At 36.1% G+C, this 27,957-nt stretch overlaps 1 long non-coding RNA gene and 1 pseudogene across 4 annotated transcripts in view; both read right to left on the bottom strand.

Annotated features, from left to right (window-relative positions):
* Positions 1 to 27,957, bottom strand: part of LOC147996301 (uncharacterized) — a 425,118-nt gene that overhangs the window by 140,801 nt on the left and 256,360 nt on the right. The gene's annotated exons all lie outside the window — the stretch shown is intronic.
* Positions 27,099 to 27,211, bottom strand: LOC120101359 (small nucleolar RNA SNORA17; annotated as a pseudogene).

Genomic DNA, 27,957 nt, shown 5'->3' with positions numbered 1-27,957 from the left:
TAAGTAAGGTATAGTGAGATGTGCTCATAGTTCCACACTGTGCATGTCAAGACATATATTCCCTGACAATGATTGCCTGGACATTATAGTCCTAAAATATGAACATTGGGCTAAAGAGGAAAGTTTCCTGCATAAACATTAAGGCAGGTTTATAAAGAAGGAGAGTAAGGTTATCTTCCTATCTCCCCATTTCATATACAAATACAACAATAACAGAAGAAAAGAAAATCACAGTCATTCCTATAAAAATAATTTAAAGTGAAGAAATTTTAGTTAGAATGCACAGGGTCACACAACTCAGAGCCAGAGGCACTCTGCAGTACTGCTATAGATTATGATGGCCGTCCTCACAGTGTGGATCGTCATCCTAATGTCATTCAGTCTCATTGATTATTTCAATGACCCACAATTAAAAATAATCTGTTATGTTGCCAAAATATAATAGGTATAAGAATGACATGAGCAATCTTATAGAAGTATAATTACACCAAGTTTCTTAGGATCATCTACAATTCATGAACTCTCTCTCATGACATATAAGAAAAGGAGAACGCTTAGATCTTTTATTACAAGAAAGTGCTAATGGATTCATGCCAACTTACTTATCAATCCTCTAGTAAACTATACAGGAACATATGATTATCTTCCTTCTAAAGTTACAGATTACAAGTTCAGAAAGAGGTAGTCTCTTAGTCAATTCTAATTGAGGAGTCACTGCCAGAGCTTACTTAGATTGTGCTTCTCCTCTTAAGCTATGTAAGTGGTAGAGTTGAACTACACTATCCTTCAAAACCTGTCTGCTCTGAAAGCCCACAATATTTGAAATCCTTATGGTTTACAGGTTTTATGATCAAAGTGTCTTAGTCATCATCTGACTGCAGCACCATAGAATGGTGGGACAGGTTGCTACATGGGAAGCAGCTGTCATTGCATGACCCAGGCAGGCCACAGGCAGGAATAGTTTACCTAGGCCAGGTTACGTAATGGTAACAAAGTGAGTTAGAATGATTAATAAAATAAACTTGGCATTGCAGGGCTGAAGAGATGGGTTAGAGGTGTAGAGCACTTATTGCTCTTTCAGGGAACCTGAAGATCTCCTCCCAGTGCCCACATGGTGCTCAATACAGTCTGCAACTTCAGTTCCAGGGCACCAAGCAAGATGAGATGGATCCGTATACAGCAAATACTCATAAACAAAATTACCAAAATAAGTTAATTTTTAAACTTTGGTTTTTATTCATTCTACTCTAGAGAATCTGTATTTGAAGTGTATTTAAATTAAAGTCTTCAGTTTATACAGATGCTCAACCTTGACTCCAACGTTTACTGTGCCTGAGGATGGGAAATACTCACATGAATATACACATAAAGTCTGTGTTTTGAAGAATATTCATTTAGCTTCAACTAAACATCAAAGAAATATTCGAGTGTATTCTCGGAAGGAAACCTGGATATACTTAGACAACACTTGTAATAACCATCAAAACCAATTGCCTTTCCATATATTGTCTTGCAATATACATACAATTGCCTTAGAAACAAATACTTTGTGCACCATTTTATTAATGATAACAGTTTGAAGCAATGTTGGTGATTCCTCCCAAAATACACAAATAAATGTGATTTTAGTTTTATTCAGTGCTTTAACTTTAAAAATAATTACTTTAAAAAGTATGGTATCAGATTTTCGTCACCTAAAGTGAAAAAAAATTTTGGTAAAATCCCTTATATTATTGAGATAAAAGACTATTCTTTAACACTAATACTAGAAGTATTATATAGGGACAACCCTGTGCAAAAACAGACCCTACTGCTCAAAAAATTGAGAGGTGAACTGAAGAGATGGAACAGTTCTATTGCTAGCCATGCAAACTACAGCAACCGAGTTCCATCCTCAGAACCCATGTTAAAAATATGTATATATATATACACATTTTATGCATATATATATATATATATATATATATATATATGAAAGAAACCTGTATACGTAGTGTGTGCTTTTAATCTTTGAAGTGGAGAAGCAAAGACAAGAAGACCCATGGGGCACCTGCATCAGCTAGGCTAGCATCCTAGGTGAGCTCCAAGGCAATGAGAGCCACCAACTCAAATAAAACAAAATGTTCTTGAAGAACAACTGGCAAGGTTTTCTTCTGGCCTCCACACTGACACCTACATACTTTTATATGTATATACTTGGACATGCATACATATGTACACACATATACACAGAAGTTTAGAAGAAAATTATCCCTATTTAAAATAAATATATGAAATTTTACTTCAATTACACACACACACACACACACACACACACACACACACACACACACACACTACACCACACCATTTCCAGTAGAGAAATCCTACATCCAAATGCTCATTTAAAAAGCAGTTGTGGGCATATTTTATGCCAAGTACTGTTCTACTCTGGGGAGAGAAGTATTAATTTGCTTTATATGTGAATTGCAGGATTGAATTACAGATTACAAAGGAAATCCTTAGTTAGGAAGCATACAACTGATATGTTTTCCAGTGCTGAAACAGCAGACTGTTCATAACTATTAATCATTTTGGTAGGAAGCTCTCAAAAACATTATTCAAAAAACAAACTCTTCATGTCTTTTAAAAAGTGTGAATAATTTTCAGAACAAGTTACAGAACTATGAACGTTCTTAATACTAAAATAAAATGAAAAATTACATCTTCATAATATAATCCTTACTTTTTTCTTTTTTCCCATCTTTATTATATTGGGTATTTCTTACTTACATTTCAAATGTTATTCCCTTTCCCGGTTTCCAGGCCAGCATCTCCCTAACCCCTTCCCCTCCTCTTCTATATGGATGTTCCCCTCCCCACCCTCCCCCCATTACCGCACTGCCCCCAACAATCCTGTTCACTGGGGGTCCAGGCTTGGCAGGACCAAGGGCTTCCCCTTCCACTGGTGCCCTTACTAGGCTATTTATTGCCACCTATACAGTTGGAGCCCAGGGTCAGTCCATGTATAGTCTTTGGGTAGTGGCTTAGTCCCTGGAAGCTCTGGTTGGTTCGCATTGTTGTTCATATGGGGTCTCAAGCTCCTTCAGCTCTTTCAATCCTTTCTCTGATTCCTTCAACAGGGTTCCCATTCTCAGTTCAGTGATTTGCTGCTAGCATCCGCCTATGTATTTGCCATATTCTGGCTGTGTCTCTCAGGAGAGATCTACATCCGGTTCCTGTCAACCTGCACTTCTTTGGTTCATCCATCTTATCTAGTTTGGTGGCTGTATATGTATGGGCCACATGTGGAGTAGGCTCTGAATGGACGTTCCTTCTGCCTCTGTTCTAAACGTTGCCTCCCTATTCCCTCCCAAGGGTATTCTTGTTCCCCTTTTAAAGAAGGAGTGAAGCATCTGCATTTTGGTCATCCTTCTTGAGTTTCATGTGTTCTGTGCATCTAGGGTAATTTGAGCATTTGGACTAATATCCACTTATCAATGAGTGCATACCATGTGTGTTTTTCTGTGATTGGGTTACCTCACTCAGGATGATATTTTCCAGTTCCATCCATTTTCCTATGAATTTCATAACGTCATTGTTTTTGATAGCTGAGTAGTATTCCATTGTGTAGGTGTACCACATTTTCTGTATCCATTCCTCTGTTGAAGGGCATCTGGGTGTAATCCTTACTTAATATCTTTAAATTAACTAAAATTACTAAATTTAATTTCAAGAACTATGCAAGAGAAGCAACTTCTTTGAATGTTCTACAAGCTGTAAATGCTGTTAGAATCTCATTATTAGAATCAAAGAAAGGGGGATATGAAGTTCAAGTCTAGGTGAGCAAGAAAAAAAAAAAGAAGCCCTTATGGCCTTGTGGAGTTTTTCATTGTCTAGTTTGACATGTCTTTTGGTGCTGTCCTTGTTCAGCTGCTTTTGGGGCAATCGAGTTATTTAAACTTTATGGGTATGAAACTTTATGAACTTTATGTTACTAGGAGATACAATCGCATAGCAAAGTCCCTCTCACAACATTTCTGTCCCCTCTACCACAATGTCCCCTGGCTGTTAGGTGCATGTCTTAGTCAGGATTACTATTGTTGTGATGCAACACAGGATCAAACAACTAGGGTGGGGAAGGGGTTAATTTTGCAAATGATTCCACATTGGAGTTCATTACCAGCTGCCCTCTAAAACTTCACAAGGCCTCCATCTGCACAATATCGTTATCTTTGGAGCTCCTACAAAAGATCTTAGAACTCTCCACATTAAATCTAGTTTCCCTTTGACCCTACTGTTATACTGCTTTGAATATAGTTTCTTTTTATTATTTTCAACTATGTGAGCCGTTCTTTCATTTCTTTGAATAAAAGCCAAGGTCTAGACAACAAATACTAGTAACAATGTCAATTATAAAGACTTTTCTTTAAATCCTATTGCCCCCTTATATTAGAGAACAAAGCAAAATACAAAGCCATCTTGCATACTGTCCTCAGACTCTCTATTAATGGATCAATCAACACATGTCCTCACATACATGTACATACACATTCATTTATAGCTAGTCCATGAGTGTTTTCATCAATAAGAACTCCTGCTTGGGCACACTAATCCATATCAAAGTTTTTCTTGTAAATCTGCTCATGGTAATTAATGCTCAGGCTCATTGACCTGTATTGAAACTCATAACCAAGGCTAATTTTACTTTCAGCATATCCTCAAATCTGCAAAACATATTGTTTCACTTTTCATTTTTATAAGGTAAATTTGTTTTAAACAGAAAATGTGATGTATTTCAATTAATCTTACACTCTTGTCCTTTCCAGACAAATCAATAAACCATGGTACAGTGTGAAATTGTCTTCAACATTCATAGTTCAACTTTATTTATGATTGTCAATCATGTATCTTTGTTTAGTTTAGTGTTTACCAGTTAGGTTTGAATAAATGATAAGCATTCCCCATGTCTGAAGAATGATTCTACTCTCACCACCATTAGTTGCTTTATCTAGCCTTGGTGCCTTATAAAATGTGCCTCATCGGTGCTAGAATGTCAACAGATGGTTTTATTTCACAAGTCTTGTTTAGGCATCTATATTGTTGAGAATTCATATGGGCAGCTTCTCTGTCATATACAGAAGACATTATACCACACCAGATCTCTTGGCTTTCTGGCTCTTTGAGGCTTTCCATCTCCTCTGCCTGTCTGAGCTATGAGCCTTGGGGGTAAGGGTTGTATGATCTATGTATCAATTGGACATGAACATACTAAATGGACTCAGTGAGTTTATGGTTGTGTGTGTGTGTGTGTGTGTGTGTGTGTGTGTGTGCAATAAATGTAAGTAAAGACGGTGTAATACAATTTCCAGGGAGTAACATAGGAGATTTGGGAGGAGGTGAGAAAAGAAGAGAAAAGATGTAACTAAGGTTCATGTGCAGAAAATTCTGTTCGGGATATCTAAGATCACTGCTTTGCCTTTCCCCACCTATGGACTTGGGGCGAATGTGTTGACTATTAATCAAATCAGAAAAGGAGCCTGAGAAGAAACAAGATGAGAACACGGTGATCTTGGATTTCCTGGCTTAAATGATTGACCAATAAATTCAAATAAATTCTGTTGTTCACATGCTAACTGGTCTATGATGTGTTTTAATAAAGTCTGAATGGAGCAAGACTGAGTATGTGAGGCAAATAACTTTAAAAATATGCAGGTTGTTTTATTTAAAAACGGATCTTTTTAAAAATATTAATTTTTTTAACTTTATGAGTATCCTGCACTGTCCTCGGATACATGAGATCACATTACAAATGGTTGTGAGTGGTGATGTGGTTGCTGGGAATTGAACTCAGGGCATTTGGATGATAAGTCAGTGCTCTTAACTGTTGAGCCATGTCTCTAGCCCCCAAGATAATTTGTTTAAATTGAGATGTGAGCTTTAAAAGGTCCCATGATTTTAAAATGACATAAAAATATGGAATCTCTAAAGAGCACTTAGCTAAAATATCTTAATGAATAAATGACTTTAATCACAAGTCCAGGGATAGGTTTTAATAGGTTTATAATTTAAATTTGATTATAACATAAAATTCTGTAATTTAAAACCTAACCAATATCATGAGGCTAAAATAGTCAAAGGACTGCTCATGGAGACATGGAGACTGCTTCCATGACATTGCTTACATTGCTTCTTTATAGTTTGCAATTTGCTTGTTCTTTATCTCCTCAACTTTTTATAAGTTACAAGATAAAAACATCAAGTCCCCAATAATGAACAGATCATTGATCAGTGTCTTAGTTAGTTATATGCTTTCAAAACAGGAGACATTAACTTTTGAAAATGCCATAACAAGAACTAAGTCAAATCCCAGACCCTGCCCAGAACACAGTCAAAGAGATGTTTTTCTTTCCATCAAAGAGCCAAGAGTTCCTGAATTCATGCTGCTCTCTTTCAACCCTTTTTCTTTTCCAATTAAACTTACCCGAGAATTCGTCCCCAGCCTCTCATTTATTTCTGCCATCACTGATGAAATTGCCTCCTATATGTCACCAGTTCCATAGAAGTACTGATACTATGAAACACTGTTCTTACATGAAGAGGAAGAGAAAGTTTAGTCTTGAGCCAAATATGAATGACAGCAAGAGACGATACCAGACTCATGGTGCCCAGAACAGTACATTATCAAGGGAGAAATAAATTCATAAAGTTTTCCTAGTTAAACAACAATAACATAAATCAAGACATTATTTTAAAGGAATTATGGGAACAGGTAGATAGATTAGCAAAGCTATGAAATCTCTCCAGTATATGAAATCTCTACTAACATTTAAAATAAGTAATAGCTAGGCTAAGTTTCTATGTGGGAGAAACTTGAAACCAGTTTCTCTAACAACTGAACATAAAAGTACTGGTAAGAGCGCTTGCCACATAATACAGCATGCAACTAGAAGCTTATTCATGATGGGGGAATCTACCTGATAGGCATTAGCAGCCATAATAGGCACAAAAAAGTCACAATTCTGTGCCCTTGATCTGAAAAAAATGCTTTTAAACGTTGTAGGATACAGTCTAAAAATATTAACGAATCTTAATGAATGTGACTGGAATAATAAAGGAGAGCCTTTTAAAGGGAGTCTACTGCCCTATCCCTGTGACATCTCAGGATGGCAAGGAGCCATGTCAAGGGACATGAAAAGAGGAGCAAAGAAGAAGAAACATCCCCAGAAACCAGGAAAGGGAATAAAAATCGAAATGTAAATAAGAAATACCCAAGTTAATAAAGATGGAGTAAAACAAAGAAGAAGAAACACCAGTTTCAGGAACTATGACATAAAGAAAAAAAGGAGAAATCCTACTTATCAAAAGATCAGATAAAATACAACAGCCTATCTGTCAATGACAACTAAAACGGTTTCTGAAAGTTATAATGGCACAGGAGAGACTGAATGGGAGTGATAAGGTGCAATTTGCCTTCACAAATACAGGACAAACACAAAGGAAACACTTGAAGAATAGAAACAGAAACCAGTCACATTTCCTTTATCATTCAACTTGCCTCGAGATTGCAGCAAACTATCAAATATTTGCTTTATCAACCACGTTCACTTTCACATGCCTTTGAGGAAATCTTATTTTCCCTCATGTCGCTCCTTCTCACTCATTCATCTCACTGTTTTCTGCATCCCCTTTACCTGTCACCTATTAAAGAGATTCAAAGCCAACCAGGATTAAGTTTTTATGGGGTAAAACGTCAGCTGTACACTTAAAATTTCTGAACAAACCATTATAAGTTGTGTTATTGACAGGCAGAGCCACTGCCATTCCTTAAGCTCATTCATTCTGACGATTGTTACAGGAACTGTAATAATTTACATTTCCAGAACTAAATTACTTGTTTTGCTAGCTTTCTGCTCTCCCCACAACGTAATGATCCTATGTCAAAGTCCCTGCCCTGCTGATCCCCAGTCAATGACAGTCACTGTCAACTCTGATCTTATATTTAACATTCCTTGATCATTTCTAGAAATGGATAGTTTCAGGACACGTGAGGAAGTTTTAGACGCTGTCATTACCTTTCTCCCTTTCTCCATTATAATCACCCCTCTCTGTAAGTAGATAATGAGGTTTCTTCTTTCTAGATCTAAGATACTCCCATTTCTTCAAAGTTTTGGTTTCATTATATGTCCTTTAATTTAACTTTTCTGTTGTTTCCCTCATACCCTTGTCTTTTTCATTTCTTGTCACTTTTTATTTTCAATATGTTAACAGAAGGGAAAGATGAACAATCAAAAGCAAGCCATTGTAAAGGTATTTTGTTTGGCCAAGTTATTAACAATATCATTCTTGATGCTACTGTAATGCTCATTAAATATAAGTGGATTTTGGTATTGGTTCTAATATTGTGGTACCTTGACATATAAGATTTAAGAGGAAGTAATTTTTTTAAACATTTCCTATCCATTTAGATTTATACTCACTGAAAATCATGGTATATTTTAGAGAAGAATAGAGAAACTAGCTACCACATGCCAGCATAATATTAGGAAGTCACTTTTTAAATATACCAAAAAGATATGTAAAATGAAAAAAAAATGATTCCTCATCTTGGAAATGAAGCATCTGGTGTGATATCCCATAAAGGAACACATCAGTAAAGTTGAAGGAACTCCAGAAGGCAATTTTTTTTTGAAAAATGGATGTACCATGTCCTTAAACTACCTAGCATGGGGTAGCCTTTTACATTCCTAAAGATATTCTGCTCTACTCATAGATAAGTGCCTTGTTCAGATATCAGTAGAAAGCTTCCTCCTGCATCAGATGGGAACAAATACAGAGACACACAGAGAACATTCTGAGGAGAGTGAAAGACCATTATGCCTTCAATGGGATGTAGCCATCAAATCCCTCAACAGAGCTCAGGTAATCCTCACAAGAAGAGGCAGAGAGAGTGTAAGAGCCAAAGGACACCAAGAAAACAAAGCCTTTCAAACTGACTGAGCAAAGCTAGAACTAAACACACAGGGACAGAAGCATCATGCACGGAGCCTGTAAGAGTATGCACAGCTACTATGGATTTAAGTTTAAGGTACCTGGGGGTGTGAACAAGTGGGTCTCTGATTCTTGTGCCTTCTTGGGGTCTTCTTGGGGTCTTTTCCTTCCATTTTTGTTTAGGTATTTTGTTGTTCTTGTTTTACTGTTTGTTTTTATGTTTTGTTTTGTTTTTAGACAACCTTGATGTGATAGTTTTTGGGTCTTTTTATTTTGCTATTTTTTTTTTTACAAAATGAGTGAATGAATGAATGCATGAAAACCCAGCCATTAGGGGAAAAGTTAATAACTGAATAGTCACACCGTCTTTGAGAAGAGAAACAAGTTTTCTCCAATACAGTAACAAATAATTGGACTCCATAATTTTTGTGTGCTTTTATTCAGTTATTTTGGGTGTTTTATTTTGGGGAGGCAACAAGTGGGTGATATGGTTTTATTTTGTTTTCCTTTCTCTTTCGTTTTGTTGTATTGGTTTTTTTTTTTTTTTTTTTTTTTTTTTTTAGAAAGTACTTAAAGTTTAATGGGTAAGGATGGGGAGAGAATGTGAAGGGACTTGGGGAGGCAAAGAATATGACCAAAATATAATTACATTCCAATTTTAAATAATAAAAATATAATATAAATTCAGGAAAAAGCAATGCTCAATATTTAGTAAATCCAAATTTTTCAAAATATGTGCTGAATTTAACTCTATATAGACATAAAACTTTTAAAATATATAACAATTAAAATTGTTGTCAATCATGTAGTACTTTACTCATTAACATAAAAAAATCAAAAGAATAGGACACCATGTATCCCATTAGAGAAAGATGTTGCTCTCCTGTGGAGACAAAATCAAAAGAGAGTTTTAATTAAGTTGGGTCTGTCAATCATTTGTCCAAGAGACAATCTTCTCAGAAGGTAGGTTCACTTTAAAGCAGATTAAAGAGATAGGATGAATATTGATTTAATAAGATTTTAATAGATGATTTATGCACATTTTACTTTATGAGAAATACAATATTTTATAGCTCCAAGTACTATATAGTTTATTTATTTTGACTTGATGTCTTTGTGGACTTAACTGATTTAAGAAAAAAGAAATTTGCTACTATGAAAGTGTTTCCCAAAAGGTGCAGAAGACCTAGAATGCCTTTTCTCTTTCTAGGCTCTATAAAGGACTCTGGAACTATACCTTCGAAGAATGTATTTTGCAGTTTTTAAAACAGGGACTGGTATAGTTATTTTGCAAATGACCTTGATCTGATCCTTTTTTTAATTTTATTTTTTTATTAGATATCTTTATTTACATTTGAAATGTTATTCCCTTTCCTGGTTTCCTGTCCATAAGCCCCCATCTCCTCCCCCTCCCCCATACGGTTGTTCCCCCCCCCATCCAGCCCCCTTACTGTCCCCTCCCCCACCCCACCCCCCGACATTCTCCTGCACTGGTGGGTCCAAACTTGGCAGGACCAAGGGTTTCTGCTTCCACTGGTGCTCCGATCTTTCTGTCTTAACCAATCTTCCTTCCCATTACCATTCTAGTTTAGATTTCAACGTATGCAAAGCTATACTTTCCTGGATAGTGTATACATTTGTTTTTGTGTTTATATTGCGGGAGATTAGATGTTACTATTCCCTATGTACCTATTGGAATCTAGTTATATGAATGAAGACACTGATCTCCATCTGTTGGTTGATTTTGACTGATATCCTCTTGATGATAAATGTCATAGTTTTCCAGTTTCTTGAATTTTTTTTATCACCTATCAAATTGCCTAATATTTCAGTAGCTATTGAATGAGAAACAATGTTGGCAGCGTTTTTTGTATATGGCTCAGTTCTTACCTTTGAAACCAAACTTCTAAACTAGGTCTGCAGTTCAGAGTGTTTAGCTCTTCTGTTAAGAGTTGCCTCTGCTGCTACAGGACATTCATACTTTAGATTATCAGGCTTCTTCAAACTGTTTTGTCTTCATCTGGTTTACATAGATAAACCTTTTAGCACACCAACCTAATGTACCAAATTTCACAAAATGTAAGGATAGTACATATCTAATGCCTTAAGGATACTAGGCAGACTTTTTTGTCTTAAATAAAAAAATGGATAAAATTGAATTAGAGTTCTAAAATTGAAGCTCACATAATTAAAGTTGGTTTCAGTAATATATGTATCAAATATTTTGTTTTAAAATATAACACCACTATGAGTTTTCCTTATGTATTAATGTGGCTATATAATAAACATGTGTTTTAATTTCAAAAGTATTTGGATTTTTACTAGCAATGTATAATATGAGCTTTCTCAGTTCTACAAACTTGTTCATCAAATAAGCAAACATTATGCAAACATAAGGTTAACCATGTAAAACTGACAAATTCATTAAACTAACTGAATAAAATTGTGTCACAAATTTTGACTTAGTTTTGCTTTAAGTGTGTGGTCTTTATCCGTATGTTTATAATACTATGTTGTGACGTAGGCGAATTAATGATTCTGTACTTAAACATAAAGAACATGTCGCACAAAATCAGCTGTGAGATTTCCCAACTCACTCAAGTCCTTATACCCGAAACGAATCAATCTACTGATTTTAATTTTGCTGTGTAAAATTACAGCTCTTTACTTAATTAAAAGTTACCAACTGTTCTATGTGGCTAAGTCTACACTGGGCCAATGTTGGCAGGAACACGTAAGTGTGTAGAGAGAACAAGGAGATATGCTTTTGCTTGTTGGTTTAAAAAATAAGTAGTTTTGTGATTAAATTGTTTATGACCAAGGCTCTAAAGAAGGATTGCAAAGGAATTCTAATAGCATAAGAAAGTGTGTTTGTATCAAGGATTTTACATTTTATTTTGGTGAAAATCACATACATATATTAGGGTCTGAAAGGTCATAAAGCAATGGCTTAGAATTTGTCAGATCATATTGTCTTGAGTTAGTTATAAGAAAATAGCCTATATTCTTTATTGAAAAACGTGACATTTTACATTTGGTCTACTGTCCTATTATGAATTAGTCATAATTATTATAAATAGTGTTAGAATATAAATGTAGCTTTCTATAATATTTGTACAGATGTAAATAGTTTCAAATAGCCAGAATAATTACGATGGTTCAAAGCTAATTTATCCTATCCTTCATTATTTCATTCATTTATGTGTTATTATTAGTGAATCAATGAAAAGTTTACCAAGTTTTAACTGGCTAATTGGCCCATATGATATCTAAGTATTAAATCCAATATGACCTTGGACTTAAAGCACTTCATAGCAGGCTTCTATCTAAGAATTATCCTATCTCACCTTGCAAGATGTTGAGATTCCAGGAGTTGCATGTCACCAGCTCAGAACTTAATTACTTTAAATAACAGCTACACAGCATACATGCATACATGGAGTTCCTTCTAGTAATTCTGTGTGCTATGTTTATTTTAAATCATTTCATATCTTCAGATATATGTGAATAAAGTTTCACAACTTCTAATTATGTTTTCTTTATACCAGTTAATCCTTTTGAATTTGCCTTTCCAAGTCCAGAACAGGAAATAAAATTAAATATCACCATAGCGTCTTACACTCCAGAGCTAAAGCTACTTCTGAGATTTCCCTGATGGAACCACAACGATTTGCTGTTTTGAGAGTAGTGAGATGACTAGATTTGATTTGTGTATTCCATATTTTTAATTACATCAATTTCATTGTAATAATACATGAGAAGAACCATCAAATTGCAAAGAGATACTTATATATCAAGGTTAGGTTTCTGAGGAAATGTTACTGGTATTTCTACTCTGAAACAATATTCTTTTGAGACTACCAATATCATTCCTTGCCTTAAAATATTCTTGTCCCTAAATAAAATGTTGACCAAACACGTGTGAAAAAACTATGTACCCTACCATGAGAGAAAATTTTTCTTTTCCCAATTCTGAAATAATTATCATAATAAATAAATAGTCTCATTGTTTAATAAGCTTGCAAAATGCTCTTGTTCCAGTCACGGAGAAAAAGTTGTATCTTCATCAAAAACAGTATCAATATCTCCTAGAAAATGCTCTTTCAAGTAATCTGAACCATAGAGTCAAAGAAAATGCTGGTAGGTAAAAGTTCCTTATTAGCTTGCTCTTCCTCTTCCTCTTTCTTTTCTTCTCTACTCTCCTGGCCTCTTTGTCCCTGCCGCGTCTCTCCCTACCCTCCCTTCTTTCCATGTGCTCAGGGAAAGCCTTGGTTCCTCCCTGTTCTACTCTTCTTCTCTTACTAAACCCCTCCACGTGGAAACAAACAAACAAACAAACAAACAAAAAGGAATTTCTACTTAGTAATGCTTAAGCTACTGTCACACTTTATAGGTATACTAAACAAGAATGTACAGGACTCTTGAAGTCTGGAAGATGACATAAACCATGACAGCCCAATGTCATTCAAAAACTCAGTAGAATAAGGCTTCATAATTTAGCCTCAATAATGGCATGAGGCAAAGTTACCTTGGATATTTTCAGAAGTATCATTAATGTTATATGTCATATATATATATATATACATATATATACATACATATATATACATATATATGTGTGTATGTTTGTGTGTGTTTGCATATATATATTTGTCATTTATTTGCATATATTTGTCATTTGTGTGTCTAGTATACACACACATTGGTATGTATACATAAAGGCCTTATTTATGTCTTTTTATCTCTAATATTTAGTTTATTAGACTAAATTTGATATATATAACTGAATTATTTTTCAATGGTATCTAGCTATTTTACCTCCCTAGATTTCAGAAATACAACCTTCAGCTGACTATTTTTCTTAATAATACGGTACTTTTCCGAGAAAACAAAAAACATATCTATTTATTTGTTATTTATTTTTTTGCCATGAGACATATTTCAGCAAAGTTACTAATTCATTCACTTATGACATAAATCACATTCCATATTTAGAATAATTCATGATTTACAGTAAGACAAACTTTGCTTGAAAGGACAATAGTTTATCTTTGTGTTAACACACTGTCTGTGAAGCTCTTGGCATGAAAATTGAATCAATGGCTGGTCTAGAATTCTAGACAGAAAGAAAAAAAATGTGTGTGTCAATACTGTGATACCAATGGCTAAGGATTCTGTGGTTGTAGAATGTAAATGTCACTAATATTTTATACGTTTACTGAATATGCAAAATTATGAGGGCAAGCAAGAAACGACTTTTTTATGGAAACCTACCCTTTAGCCTCGACTGTTGTCTTCACCTTACATGAAAATCTTAGATTCCAGACTACCTCTGCATGCTAGAAGACAAACACAATTGCTGTCTTTGTTGCAGTAGGATACAATAAAAGGCTTGATCAAAGATCCTCTGTTCACTATGGAGCTCTCACATAGATGGCCCTTTCATGAATGCTGATTCCTCAAGTTGGCTGCCTATGATTTCCTCCCATTCCTCTAATTTCACCAGATGCAAAACTCTATGCTAATCTCTCCTCTCTAGGTAGAACGATGTAACATTTCCCCCCTCAGGATGTTAGCATTCTTTGTATATTTTATGGCATTACTTATTCTGCCAAAGCAGAGGGTACAGCCAGCATGGGGTACTTGCCTGTAGATATTTCAGTTTCTCAAACTGAGTCTGTTCATAACTCTCTCAGAACCTTGATTTCTTAGGTAGAAGTTAACGGAAAGTACATGGCATGGAGAGTTAATCAAACAACACATATCACACATGCTTCAGAGAAATCATATGTACTTATAGGCCTCTGAACATTATCAATTATACTTTGAAATGGGGTGATATGCTAGGGTGTACAGATATTTCCGGTGTGTTTAAAGATAATAATGTCTTGGCCAATCATATAGGTCAGCACATAACAGTTTTTTTTTTCCGTCCAGGCTGACAACCTGAGTTCTATTTTCAGAGCCCACATGGTGGAAGAGAGAACCAACTCCTTCAAATGGCTTTTAGCCTTCCATTTGTCTGCTGTGACATGCACTGGTGGACACACACACACACACACACACACACACACACACACATGCATACATACAAAAGTAACAAAATTTAAAAGTAATTTCCAGTATGCCTACTGTTTTAAGTTATGAGAAGACTTGATGATTAAAGTTCTTAGAAAATAAAGACATTTGTGTCACTAATATTTTATTTTATGTCTTCCATTTTGTATGCCTGTTATGTCATCTTATGTACAAAACAGTTGTGCTTGGTATCTATATTACTCACGCTCATCCTGCCACTTGATAGTTCACAATTGTATTTCTTGTCTAAGGGAACTGGGAAAATCTGAGACACAGCTTTGCACTGTCCTCTGGTGAGAAGGTCCACAGAGCAAGTGGCAGCTGAATGGACCAAAGCTGAAGAAAATTCAACCTTCTGCAATCTCTGTCTGAATCCTTTCTAAAATTTTCTTTCCATGTCCTACATGAATGTTCTTGGATAACCTTTACATTCTAAAGTTAGGTCTCTTTTCAATTTTTGTTTGTTTGTTTTTCTCTCAACTCTAGTGTCCTTTTGGTCAGAGTATTGTAATAGGGAACTTCACAGTGACTTCTTCCTTTATATTTTCTTACCTTACTTTCATTTCATTTTTCTGGCTGCTATGTCTGACTCATTGAGGACTGAAGAGCAAAGAAGAGTAAAGTGTGTGCATCTATCTACACTTACAAGTTCATAAAGAAAGTTTTCAGTGGGAGTTTCCACTCTCTTAATTTTATAATCTCGAGGCAAATAAAGATAAAAGCTAGCTGGATTGGTAAATTCGTGCCTTATTTTGGTAGACATAGACTGTGATCTTACGCACCTGTCTTACTAATCTGAGCTTTAGAGATTATTGTAAAAACCCAAGAAAAAAGTGGTGATTAGGCACTCACATTCTAGTATACATTAGCACTTGTCATACAGTGAGCATTGTTATAAAAATGTGTTAGATTAACTTAATTCTTATAAGCAATAGTGAATTAAAAGGTTTTTTTCCCATGCCATAGTGGTGCACATATTTAGTCCCAGCACGTGGGATGCAGAAGCAGATGAACAATTGTGAATTTGAGAGAAAATTCAGGTCAGCTAGGGCTACACAGTGAGATCCCTTCTCAAATAAACAAAAAATGTTTTTCAATACTGAATCTAGTAAGAAAAATCATGGTGTCCCAAGGAAATTTCATAGCTATTACGACTTATGGTCAAAAAATGATATTAAATATTTAAACAGTATAGAAGAAATGTATAATTGAAACGCATAGGAAATGGTTTTTAATGGAAACTGTTACAAACTGATGATATATGTAAACAAATCAGAACCATATATTGACTATGCTATTAACAAATTAGAATTGATTAGAATTTGTGTGTTTATTTCTTCTTCTAAAGTGTGTTCTAGAAAAATTAGAACTAATTCCTGTAACAACAGCGAACATGAGACTCTGACTCCAACTCTCAGCACCACAAAGTGGCAAACACATCCCCCTGAGAAACATATAGATTACTAACACAAGGAATAAATGAAGCAAAACAAGAGTAACAGTGAAATCTGAGATCCCTGTCCATATATATTGTGTTAACAAAACATAAAATGTATCTCAAAACCTTTCCGAAGATAATATGTAGACCCATAATGGTTTACTGGTTAGTTCTTTCAACCACGTGGAGAACATGGTATCATCACTAACTAAACTTTCAATAAATGAAGAAATGGCCATGTCCCAATATATTTCATGAGTCTATAATATTCAGATACCAAAACATTGCTGAGGATATTTTACCACTGGAGACCAGGGTCTGCCACTCCAAAGTCCTTCTGCAGCCTAAAGTTTACTTTATACTGAAAGTCATCAACAAGAACCAGATGCAGAAAAGGTCTCTCTCTCTCTCTCTCTCTCTCTCTCTCTCTCTCTCTCTCTCTCTCTCTCTGTGTGTGTGTGTGTGTGTGTGTGTGTGTGTGTGTGTGTTTTCTGAACAGCCAGAATCAAGATCCCAAACATGAGTGGTGATTCTTTTTCCTTTTCCTCCAATGCAGAACAAATACCAACAGGAAAGACCTCATCGGCAGAACTAAAGATGGCACAGGTGGAGAAATACATTTAACCACGTATTTAGGAACAATTATTTGGTGTTTGTCTTTTCACACACTGCCACACTGAGAAGAACAAAACTTTTATCCTTTTTTCTGTCATTTCCACAGAAATTGATTTTGTTGTTGTTGTTCTTGTTAAAGATGCTTTATGTGAGAATTCAAAGTCACCTCTTTAAAATATATTCTTTCATATGGTGTCTCCCATTTATATGTTAAATACAAGTTAGTAAACATCTGATACCTGTTTTTCACTGACTAATTTATAACTTCTTACAATACTCTATTCAGACAGAAAATTGATGAGATTTCAGAAAGAATTATTTAGCCTACTCTATCAGAAAAGGATACAGATATACTCATCACAATGGATAATTTGTGGGAGGAACACAGTAATACAAGAAAATAAATGTGTCCAGAAAAATATACAGCTTAATAGTGACTTCTTTTCACCTGAGAAAACAATATTACAGCTAAGCAGAATAAAAAGTAAACAATCTAAATATAAACAGAAAAGGTAGGTAATAAGATCTAACATTTATTCATTACTTTCAAAACAAATTAGGTTTAAAGAGAAACTTTGTCAATCTGGTAGAAAATAGCTCTAAAAACAATAACTAATCTATCGACTGATAAATTTTATTATTCTTTTGATGATTGGGAACAAACAAATAATGGAAAGATACATGTTTCCTTTTCAATGTTAGGGCACCCTTAGAAAAAAGAATTCAACAAAAAAAAGTCAAAGAAGTCAAATACTTTTATGCAGAGATGATGATATACACAAAGAAAATACAAATCTATGCAAAATTAATTAGGTAAACCTACTAAGATCTCAGGATACAATGTTAATATTAAAAATTCAGAGTGTACAGTTCTTAATTGTAACTCAAAACTGTGTACAATTTTTCTCCCTTCCCTTTCTTTACTTTCCATTTTCTTTCATTTCCTTTTGTTTCATCCTCTTTCCCCATCTCTAATGTGCTTCTTGATTCTAATAATTTCACAATGAATGCTAACTATCACATATACAGATCTTAAAAGAATGATGAAATGGGTTTGGAAATCCAGGGAAGGAATATAATATCAAAATGGTGAATCCCACTACACATGTATAAAACAAGGATAGATATGATTGTTGCCAACCTCAAATCCAGCATTTTCATGCAGAAGCAAGTGGATCTCTGAGGTTGATAGCAAGTATCAGGCCATCCCCAGATACACAGGGAGGCCCTGTCTCAGTTAAAAAGAAATCCCATAAAACGAAGTCACGGAAAGTGATTTGCAAGGTCAGTTACTCCCCTAAGTAAAAACACAAAGCTCCAAACAGAAAGAATAGTCAGGCCAGTCAGCATCTTTGTTCAGTGTGTAAAGTGGTGTTTAGTCAATGATTGTGACAAACAATTTTATCCATACATATCAAATTCAAGAAGAGAAGTCATTGTGTTATTGGAGTGAGGATCTTTACTATTGGAGTAATAGTCTACAGAGAGAAAGGTGAATGGGCTAAAATACTCTGCAATGAAAGAATAAGATTTAGAGCCTTTCCACCTAGCTAATGCTATATAATTAATTAGTAATAAGTAATTAATATAAATTCAGATGCTCACAGATAAAATTACAGTCATGAATGCAAGCATGCATTTCCTTTTAACAAACACAAAGTCCAATACATATTATTTGTCTTTTTCAACCAGCTTTAGGCCTAATATAACTAGAACTCAATAGCAACAAACCCTTGTAATGCTAAATCATGTCTTCTCGAGCAGCTCCATTCTCCAATTAAAGAAACAAAAAAAGTAAACAAACAAACAAAAAACCAAGCAACCTCCCTAGACACACATAAATAAAAACCAAAATCAATAGCAAAAGACAAAACAAAAAGGGAAATGGAAAGAGAAGCAAACAAAGACCTGAAGCTCTTAGGAGAAAGGGCTGATCTGAGGAGAAATAGAGTAACACAGAGAAATCTTCCCATTCTGTGGTGCAGCAAAGTAAATTGCTCAGACAACAAACTAAATGACACTGATGGGGGTTTATAAAGGGGACACAGAAGACAACTAAGTAGGCACGCAATGACCAAAGCTAGAAACAGAACAGAAAATTAAGGTTGTATCAGATTATAGGGCAAAGTATTAAAGCGTGTATGATTACTTCTGAGGTATATGTATTTATAATGTGTGTGATGGGGGCAAGGAGATATTTCTAACATAGAAAGTTCTAAATAATTGATGTGCCTTCCCTGTAAGTAGCAGAACGATGCCATCATGGTGATTTGTTTCCAGACCGCACAGTATCTCTATCTGGGGAGGGTTTGATAATAATAGTGATAGAATCAGCATTGACAACTCATCTTGATAGGATACATTCTGACTGCCAATATGAGGAAAATAGTCATTGAACCTTTTGCAACCTCTTAAGCTTGATTTGCAGAGTCCAAATGCCTTCAGAACTACCTTCTTTGAGGTTTCTACTGAGATGACTCTTTAAGCTCATTTAAAGCATTTAGATGCTTTTCTAATCCAAATTCCAAAATTTTTCATAGTCAGAGGACTATGAAAACGGAATGGTCAGGCGTGTCACAGCAATACTCTCTGGTATTAATTTCTGTCCGAGTTACTGATCTAGTGCTGTAAAGAGACACCATGATCGAGGTGACGCTTATAAAAGAAAGCATTTAATTGAGAAATTGCTTCCAGTTTTAGAGGGTTTGCTGATGCTCATCATGTCAGGAAGCAAATAGTTAAGCACGGCACTGCAGCTGCAGCAAAAAGCTTTACATCCTGGTCTTCATGCAATAGAAAGAGAAAGGCACTGGATCTGGCATGGGCTCTTGAAACCTCAAAGCCCACCCCCTGTGAAACTCCTCCTTCAAGGCCATGCCTTTTCCAACAAAGCCACACCTACTATTCCTTCCCACTCAGTTCCATAATCTGAGGACCAATGATTCCAACATATAAGCCTATGGCAGGGGTAGGGGTAGGGGCAGTCATTTTTATTCACATCACCACAACCTGTAAGGCAAAAAGGCTTAGAAATATAAAAAATTATATTCACTTACTCATATTCTTTTAAGGATAATGTTACATTACAATGCATTGTATTCCGTTGTTGCACTATACCATCAGCAGTTTAATAACGATTAAGATCTAGTGAGCCTTTAACAGAGACTGGGTTTTCTTTTAGGCACTAGACTTTTTTAAAAATTTAATTTATGTCTACTGTAAATTATCAATATTCTTTATATATTTCATTCTATCAATTTTTAATTATCATTAAATATTAAAGGAAAGTTTTCTAAACTGTATGGGTTTATTTTGAAATACATACCAATACATCTCATTTGAAAGTGAGTTCTAAAAAATGTGGATTTTAAATTGTACATCCTAAATTTTGTTTTTTGATATTTAATGAGAGATAAGAAATGTTTTCTTTTACTTTTAAGATTGTAGTATAATTTCATCACCTCCTCCTTCATTTTCTTTTCTCCAAACATTGCCCTAAAACTCTCCTTGATCTCTCTAAAATTCATGAATATTTTTATTAATTCTCCTTACATGCATATATGTGTATTTATAAAGGTATATTTTTAAATATGACCTTCAGTCTATGCAAGTCAACCATTTTATTTTTATTATTTTAATATTTAATATTTTTATTTTATACTTTCTTTTTTATTATCATATGAAGAGATTCTATCTAAAGTTAATAAACTTTATGCTCTCACTCTTTTGTAAGTCCTTTTACCTCCTGAGGTTGCCTGCTTCCATTTTTTTCTGCTGACCCTGAGGACTTCCGTCCTGCTTCCCTCCAATACCTGATCATTTTCCCTCCCTGTGCCGTTTCCAATCCAGGTCCCCCCTCCCGTCCCCCCCTGTGAATTTCTAAAACAATCTAACAAATAAGATAGACAAGACAATACAGAGTTGTTGTTCACGGGGTATGTACATAAATCTTGGTTGTGAAGAAAATCACATCAATTACTAAACATATAATCCCTTGCAAATGGTGGTCTCCATTCACACACTCTGCTTCCTCTACCTATTAGTGAAATCAGTCTTAAAATATGTGATAATGGCAATCAACTATTGAGTAATTAAGAAATTTGCACAATTGAACTGAACAATTCCACCTTTTAAGGCTTTCTAGTTTCTTTTCATATTGGAGCCTTAATTATTTCTACTTATTATTGGGAGTTATTCAATTTCATCACAACTGTCCCTGATTAGTGGTCAAAATAAGAATATAGGAGGCCACCAAAGATAACCTGTTTTCCACTATATTCTACCTTTATAATTGACTTGCATATCTCAGAAGATGATATATAAAATGTGCAGAGAGAGAGAGAGAGAGAGAGAGAGAGAGATACTTTAAAACATGTATTTATTAAGTGTATTTGGTTTCTTTTAGCTTATAAAACTGATGTGTTTTAGGTTTATTAATATCTAAGCCCTTCTTCTTGCCAAGAAACCAAAAACTATGATAAGACACTAAAATGGGAAGAACAGTTTTGTGTACTTTAGAATACTGGAAAATGCAACAGAAATTTAACACTTTGAATTTTCTTTTACTTTTTTTAATTTTTTATTAGATACAAGTCTTTACTTACATTTCAAATGTTATTCCCCTTCCCGGTTTCCTGTCCATAAGCCCCCTCCCCTCCCCTCCCCCTCCCCATACTGGTATTACCCCCATACATCCCCCTTACTGCCCCCCTGCCATATTCCCCTGCTCTTGGGGTCCAACCTTGGCAGGACCAAGGGCTTCCCCTTCCACTGATGCCCCAACAAGGCTATTCTTTGCTCCATATGCAGTTGGAGCCCCGGGTTCAGACCACGTGTAGTCTTTCAGTAGTGGTTTAGTCCCTGAGAGCTCTCATAAGATAACGAGGTAAGAAGATGCTGCTCCTGATGCTGCTCGTGATAACAGGAACAACAAAACCAACAATCAAAAAAAAAAACTTAAACTCTTAGCAGCTAAAATATAATTGAATATTATTTAAATCTTTAGATAATTTCTCAGGAGAATTCCAATATTCATAAGTTTCTGGTTTTTGTTTTTGTTTTTCAAACCATCTTCAACTCCTCTTGTGAACAAGAGCATATTTCTTTTTTGTTTTTTTGTTTTCTTCCTCTCAAAATAAACCCCAAATGACATTTCCGAATTCACCTGCATCAGATTCTTTGCCCCATTTCATTCATCCACTCCCTCCTGATTAGTGGAGCACAGCTTCTTTGTGACAGGCCTGGGAATTATGCCTGCCTTTTCTTGACTTGGTGTATCCCTCAGTAATTCTTGTGGCTAATGCAGATATTTCTCAGGAAGACAATGTTAAAGTTAAGATTCAAGAACTGTCAGCCACTGGAACCATGCTCATAGCCTGAGGGGAAGATGGAATAGTCATTCAATCAGATGTCTATGTGTCATTTCAAAAATACACCCTCATTTCCTCAACTGAACTCACCCTGCAAATGACCATACTGACAGAAGATAATTTTTCCTATACATTCTGATTGTTCCAAACAATAAAGAATGCTCCGTCTTTGTGTGACCAACCATACAACACTCTGATGTGAACAAAACTGCTTCTGGGAGAGGTCATAAAACTAGAGTCATAAAAATAAACTGTGTTTCTTGTATTTTAAAATAAATTTAAATATAGGAGACCATGGAATACAGGGCACATATAAGGGGAGAGTTTTATAGTTTGTGCTGTGTATGAAGATAAGGGTTTGTGAACATATATGGCATACACTCATGAAAAATATATTTTTTTCTGTGAGTCATAATCTAAAAAGCTTGTAAGAGTTTTCAGGGTCTCATGATTTGGCTTGAATAATTCATATTTTCTCCTCTCTGTGGTAACAGAAATTTCAAACTGTAGCAAAATTTTATCATGTCTTGTCCCTGGGTCTCTCCTGGGTTAATAATTTTCCTAGGCATCATTGGATTTGTCCTTACTGTTCAATTTCAATTTCATTCTTATACTTTTAGAGAAATTTTAAGTTTCAGTAAGGTTGAAAAGTTTTCATACATCGTATCTTTACAGCCCCTAATTGCTCCATTATCAATATTCTATCAGGTGGCACATTGATTATTAAAATTAGGCCTATACTATTACATCATCAGCAAACAGAGGGCTAAAATAAATTATTGTTATTGAGTATTCTTTATGTTTTTCTTCTGATATACATAGTAATTTCACTGTATTGCAAATATTGTTGTTCTGCCATTTCGTCTTCCTCAATCAGGAACCCCTGGCAACTGCTCATAGTACTGTCTTTATAGTTCTATATACTATTTGTTTTGTCTTGTTTGGCAGTTGTCTTTTGGAACCATGATCTTTTATGAAGAGAAAATGGAGGGGGAATGGATGAGGGGAGGTGGGAAATGTGCTGAGAAATGGTGGTGCAGACCTTGTTGGAATGGCCAATGAATGATTGATTTAACTTGAGGTCTACACTACAAGACAGAGCTTATATCCTGCACTGCCCAGATAGCCAGGAAACAGAAATCAGATAGTCCAGAGAACTAGGATAGAACCAAAAATGACTTGGAAAAAAAGCAATGATATAATTGCTAAGATTATTCTGCTATATTCATAGATTAGTACCTTGTTCAGATACCATTAAGGAGATTAATATTATTTTTTGCAAACACATTTTTTACTTATTTACATGTGGCTAAGAATGCTCTCATGCAATAGCATGTAACATGAAATCAGGAAAATACTTGTGTGAGTTGATTCTTTTATCCATAAAATGCTCTCTGGAGATGGAACTCAGATGATTATGCTTGGTGGCAAGTGTCAATATTAGCCTAGCCTCCTTGGTGAGAATCATTCCATTCTTTTTAAATTTTACATGTGTCTATGGATGGTCACATGTACAAGGGCACATGTAGGTTTGTGTGCACCTGCTCATAGGTAAATGCGCACAGATGCTTGAGATTCATAACTGTGAGTCTTCCTAAGTAGTTATTTTATTCATTTAGACAGGGTCACTCAATAGAACTCAGAGCTCAAAGATGCTTACTTGTTTACCTGGTCACCTTGCCACATCCCTGAAGATATTCCTGTCTTCAAAACCCACCAGAAATTTATATGAGGGCTGGGAATCTCAACTATGATTCTCATGGTTGTACAGCAAGTACTTTATTGTTTTATCCAGAGCGGTATCTGTCTAGCTGAGATTTTATTTATCACTCAATAATCCATTGCGCAGGTGTGGTACAGCTTACTTATCCATTTGTTCACTAAGTATCATAATCATCATTTCAGTGTTCTGGTAGTCATGAAGAAAGTTTCTAAAAACACCACATTGGAGATTTTCATATGGATGAAACTTTTCAACTGTTGCTTAAATTGCTCAGACAGGTGATGCTAGATCCTGTGACATGAGCAGGTGACTTTTGTATGACACTGACAAGTTGTCATCCACAGTGAATAGAAAATTTTGCACCACCAGTAGCAAGGAATGAGAATTTTTGCTCGTCACTCTCTGTAGCATGTCCTGTCACTTGCAATTCAGAATTTGGCATTGCAATACATGTAGTGGGCCTCTTCTTTAATGGGCACTTCACTAATAACTTAGGAAGTTGTGCGTCTTGTCCTGGACTATTTTGATTCCGAACACACCAAAATAAATCTTCCTGTGCCTCCTGCGGATAAAGGCATGCGCCACCATATCTGGTGATTTAGCTTCACTTTCTAATTAGGGAACTTAAAATTGCTGTGTTTTAAGATTTCTTTATAACAGACTTTTACTGCCTCTCTCCTTTGCAGATAATTAGACCAGACCAGTCTGTACCTTCTCTCCTCACTGTCTTCATACACATATTTTTCCTACCAAAACATATTCAAAATGAAGGAATCAGATTATCCATAAGCTGCTAAAGGGGGCTGTCATATTTGTGTGTGTGTGTGTGTGTGTGTGTGTGTGTTTAGTTCCTTTAGAGTAGTAGCAATAAAAATAAATTATTTAAATTTGATACACTTCTCCATATTTGTGCTACTTCAGCTATGATACTGCAACCTCTGAAACTCCCTTTTTAGGTTTCTTTTGGAAGTAGACCATCATAAATGGTAGCTTCTTAATGCAGAAAATATGTAAACATTCTTTTAGTTTTTGTTCTATTGATGGGAATAAACACCGTGAACAAGATGATGTCTATAAAGAAAGCATTTAATTCGGGGCTGCTTAAGTTTCAGAGAGTTAAGTCTATATTATCATGGTGGGGACAGTGGCAAGTGGCATACAGGCATGGTGTTCAAGAACTATCTCATGCTACCTACAGGCAGAGAGAGTGGAGAGAGGAAGGGAGGGAGGGAATCAGAGAGAGAGAGAGAGAGAGAGAGAGAGAGAGAGAGAGAGAGAGAGAGAGAGAGAGAGAGAGAGAGAAGTAGTCTGGACCTGGTATGGATTTGTTTGTTTGTTTGTCTGTTTGTTTGTTTCACATCTTTCACACTAATCACACAGACTCCCCTCCTCTAATACCTATATCCCACCCTAGCAATCTACCCATCAGAGAAAAACATCTTATTATTGAAGATGGAGTGTGTCATACTATGTCCTAGAGTATACCCTTTTGTCTATACTTCCTTGCTTGAAAATGCTTATTGTAATGACTTTCTGGTCTGTTAAGAAGATTCTGGCTTCTGCTATTCAATAAGTATGGAAACCTCACAGGGACTCCTCTCAGAAACCCTGTAGTTGCCCTGTGTCAAGGAGCTCCTCTAGTTTTGAATGTTAGGGTTGGGTAATTCAAAGTCTGGAATCTATGCCTGAGAGGTATCTAAGCTGGTCAGCCCTCTGGTTCTCCCACTCTCACACCTTTGGGGCCAGCTCACCAGCAATCTCACTTCAGGACAACTTCTACCCTGTTGCCCAAGTGAGGTCTTGCTTTCCCAAGTGTTGTAGTTGGTGAGGGACATAGCCAGTTCTTCTACTCACATAATGCCAGGTACTCCTCTCCTTCATGGTATAGATGGCTAAGGAAAAGGGGTGCGGGTACACCTGTTCCTCTTCTGTACCACTGACCAGCAGATAAGAGGCAGGGCCAACTCTGGTGATTTCATGATCCCAGGGCCAGGTCTCCTACCTGCCACTGGTGGTGAGGGCTAATGGGATAGGAGAATAATTCTTCCTCTCCATGTCACCACATGAGAGAGACCTGAAGTAGGGACAACTCTCCCATGCGCATATCCTCAGAGTCTGCCTGCCAAAAAATGGAGGGATGTTCTCCTGAATACTGCAGCTGGCTAAATGTGGGGTCATCTCTCTTGCTTTCATGACCACAAAGCAGTCTTTCCCAAGATACCAAGATAAGGAGTGATGTCTATTCTACACACTCTTCAAACATCAACATGTCTCTATGGGGCATCCTAGAGTACGGACATCTGCTTAGACTTTTGTGGTAATAAACCCTTACTACATCAGAGACACAGACTCAGATCTGGCCCATGGTAGCAGCACGGATCAGGACCTCACCATGGTCCCAGGCGGTATCACCAGCTATTCACAATAGGCTATTTCTCACTACTTTCTAATCTCCAGTTCTGCCTTCTTCATTGTGCCCTCATTCTTTTATTTCTAATTCACTTCTATTACTCCACAATTTACATGCTCCTGGGATCTCTGAATTTCTGGGGGTCACCTCAGGAGAGGTCTCAGGTATACTATGCCCTGCAATGCATTGTGGCAGCCAGGGATCATCTTGAGCATGGAAAATTCTCTCAGGCCTGTGAGGTGCAAGTGGTAGTTGTCTCAGGGTAGCTCCCTGTGCAGACTCCTTGATGCTGGTCTGGTGGCGTCTCTGGCTTACTCATTGCCTAGCCTGCCAGAGCGGCCACATGAGAGGGTCATCTGTCTCAGGCTGACTACCTCCAGAGGCCCTGCATCCCAGGCAGGGTTCTTTTAGTTGTTGTCCTGTTTCCTGTCCTGGGAGCTTTCGGGACCCCATAGAGCTAGACTGATTGTTGTCTCTGGCTTGCCTTTTTCAAGGAACTTTAGGCTACTACTCATAGAAATGTTCATAGGTCAGAACACTGAGAGTATGCATAGCCTCTGGTGTGACTTTTTTTATTTCAATAGCTTTTATTGAAGATGTATAAAAGTGAATTATAAATTAAAACATCACCAGACAGACAGCATAGCACTTCAGTGAACTGAACATTCTTCTAATAGAGGTCCAGTTCTCAGGACTACCTGGTTGGTAATTATCTCTGGTATATGATGCCCTGAACTACCTGAGGACCCAGCTATACCTCTCCTGGGAATATACCCAAAAGATGCCCCAACATATAACAAAGACATAGCAGCCTTATTTATAATAGCCAGAAGCTGGAAAAACCCAGATGCCCTTCAACAGAGGAATGGATACAGAAAATGTGGTACATCTACACAATGGAATATTACTCAGCTATCAAAAACAATACCTTTATGAAATTCATGGAGGGAACTGGAAAATATCATCCTGAGTGAGGTAACCCAATCACAGAAAAACACACATGGTATGCATTCATTGATAAGTGGCTATTAGCCCAAATGCTTGAATTGCCCTAGATGCACAGCACACATGAAACTCAAGATGGTGTGACTTTTTTGAACCTCAAAGGCTGCACTCAGTTACCCACCTTCTCCAAAATGGCCACACTTCCCAATTCTTCCAAAACAATCCCAGTAATGTGGACCAAGCGCTCAAGTATTTCAGCATATATGGGTATAATTCTCACTCAGACTAATACGCATATACATATTGTGTGGATGTGTGTAATATGTGATTTTGTGTGATTTTACTGCATATTCAATATTTATAGCTCAGTTATGCTTTAGCTTATTAAATCTAAATCCTCATTTTAAGT

Source organism: Rattus norvegicus, chromosome 2, assembly GCF_021556685.1.
Source record: "Rattus norvegicus strain SHRSP/BbbUtx chromosome 2, alternate assembly SHRSP_T2T, whole genome shotgun sequence".
Lineage (NCBI taxonomy): Eukaryota > Metazoa > Chordata > Mammalia > Rodentia > Muridae > Rattus > Rattus norvegicus.
This window is presented reverse-complemented; position numbering and strand designations above follow the sequence as displayed.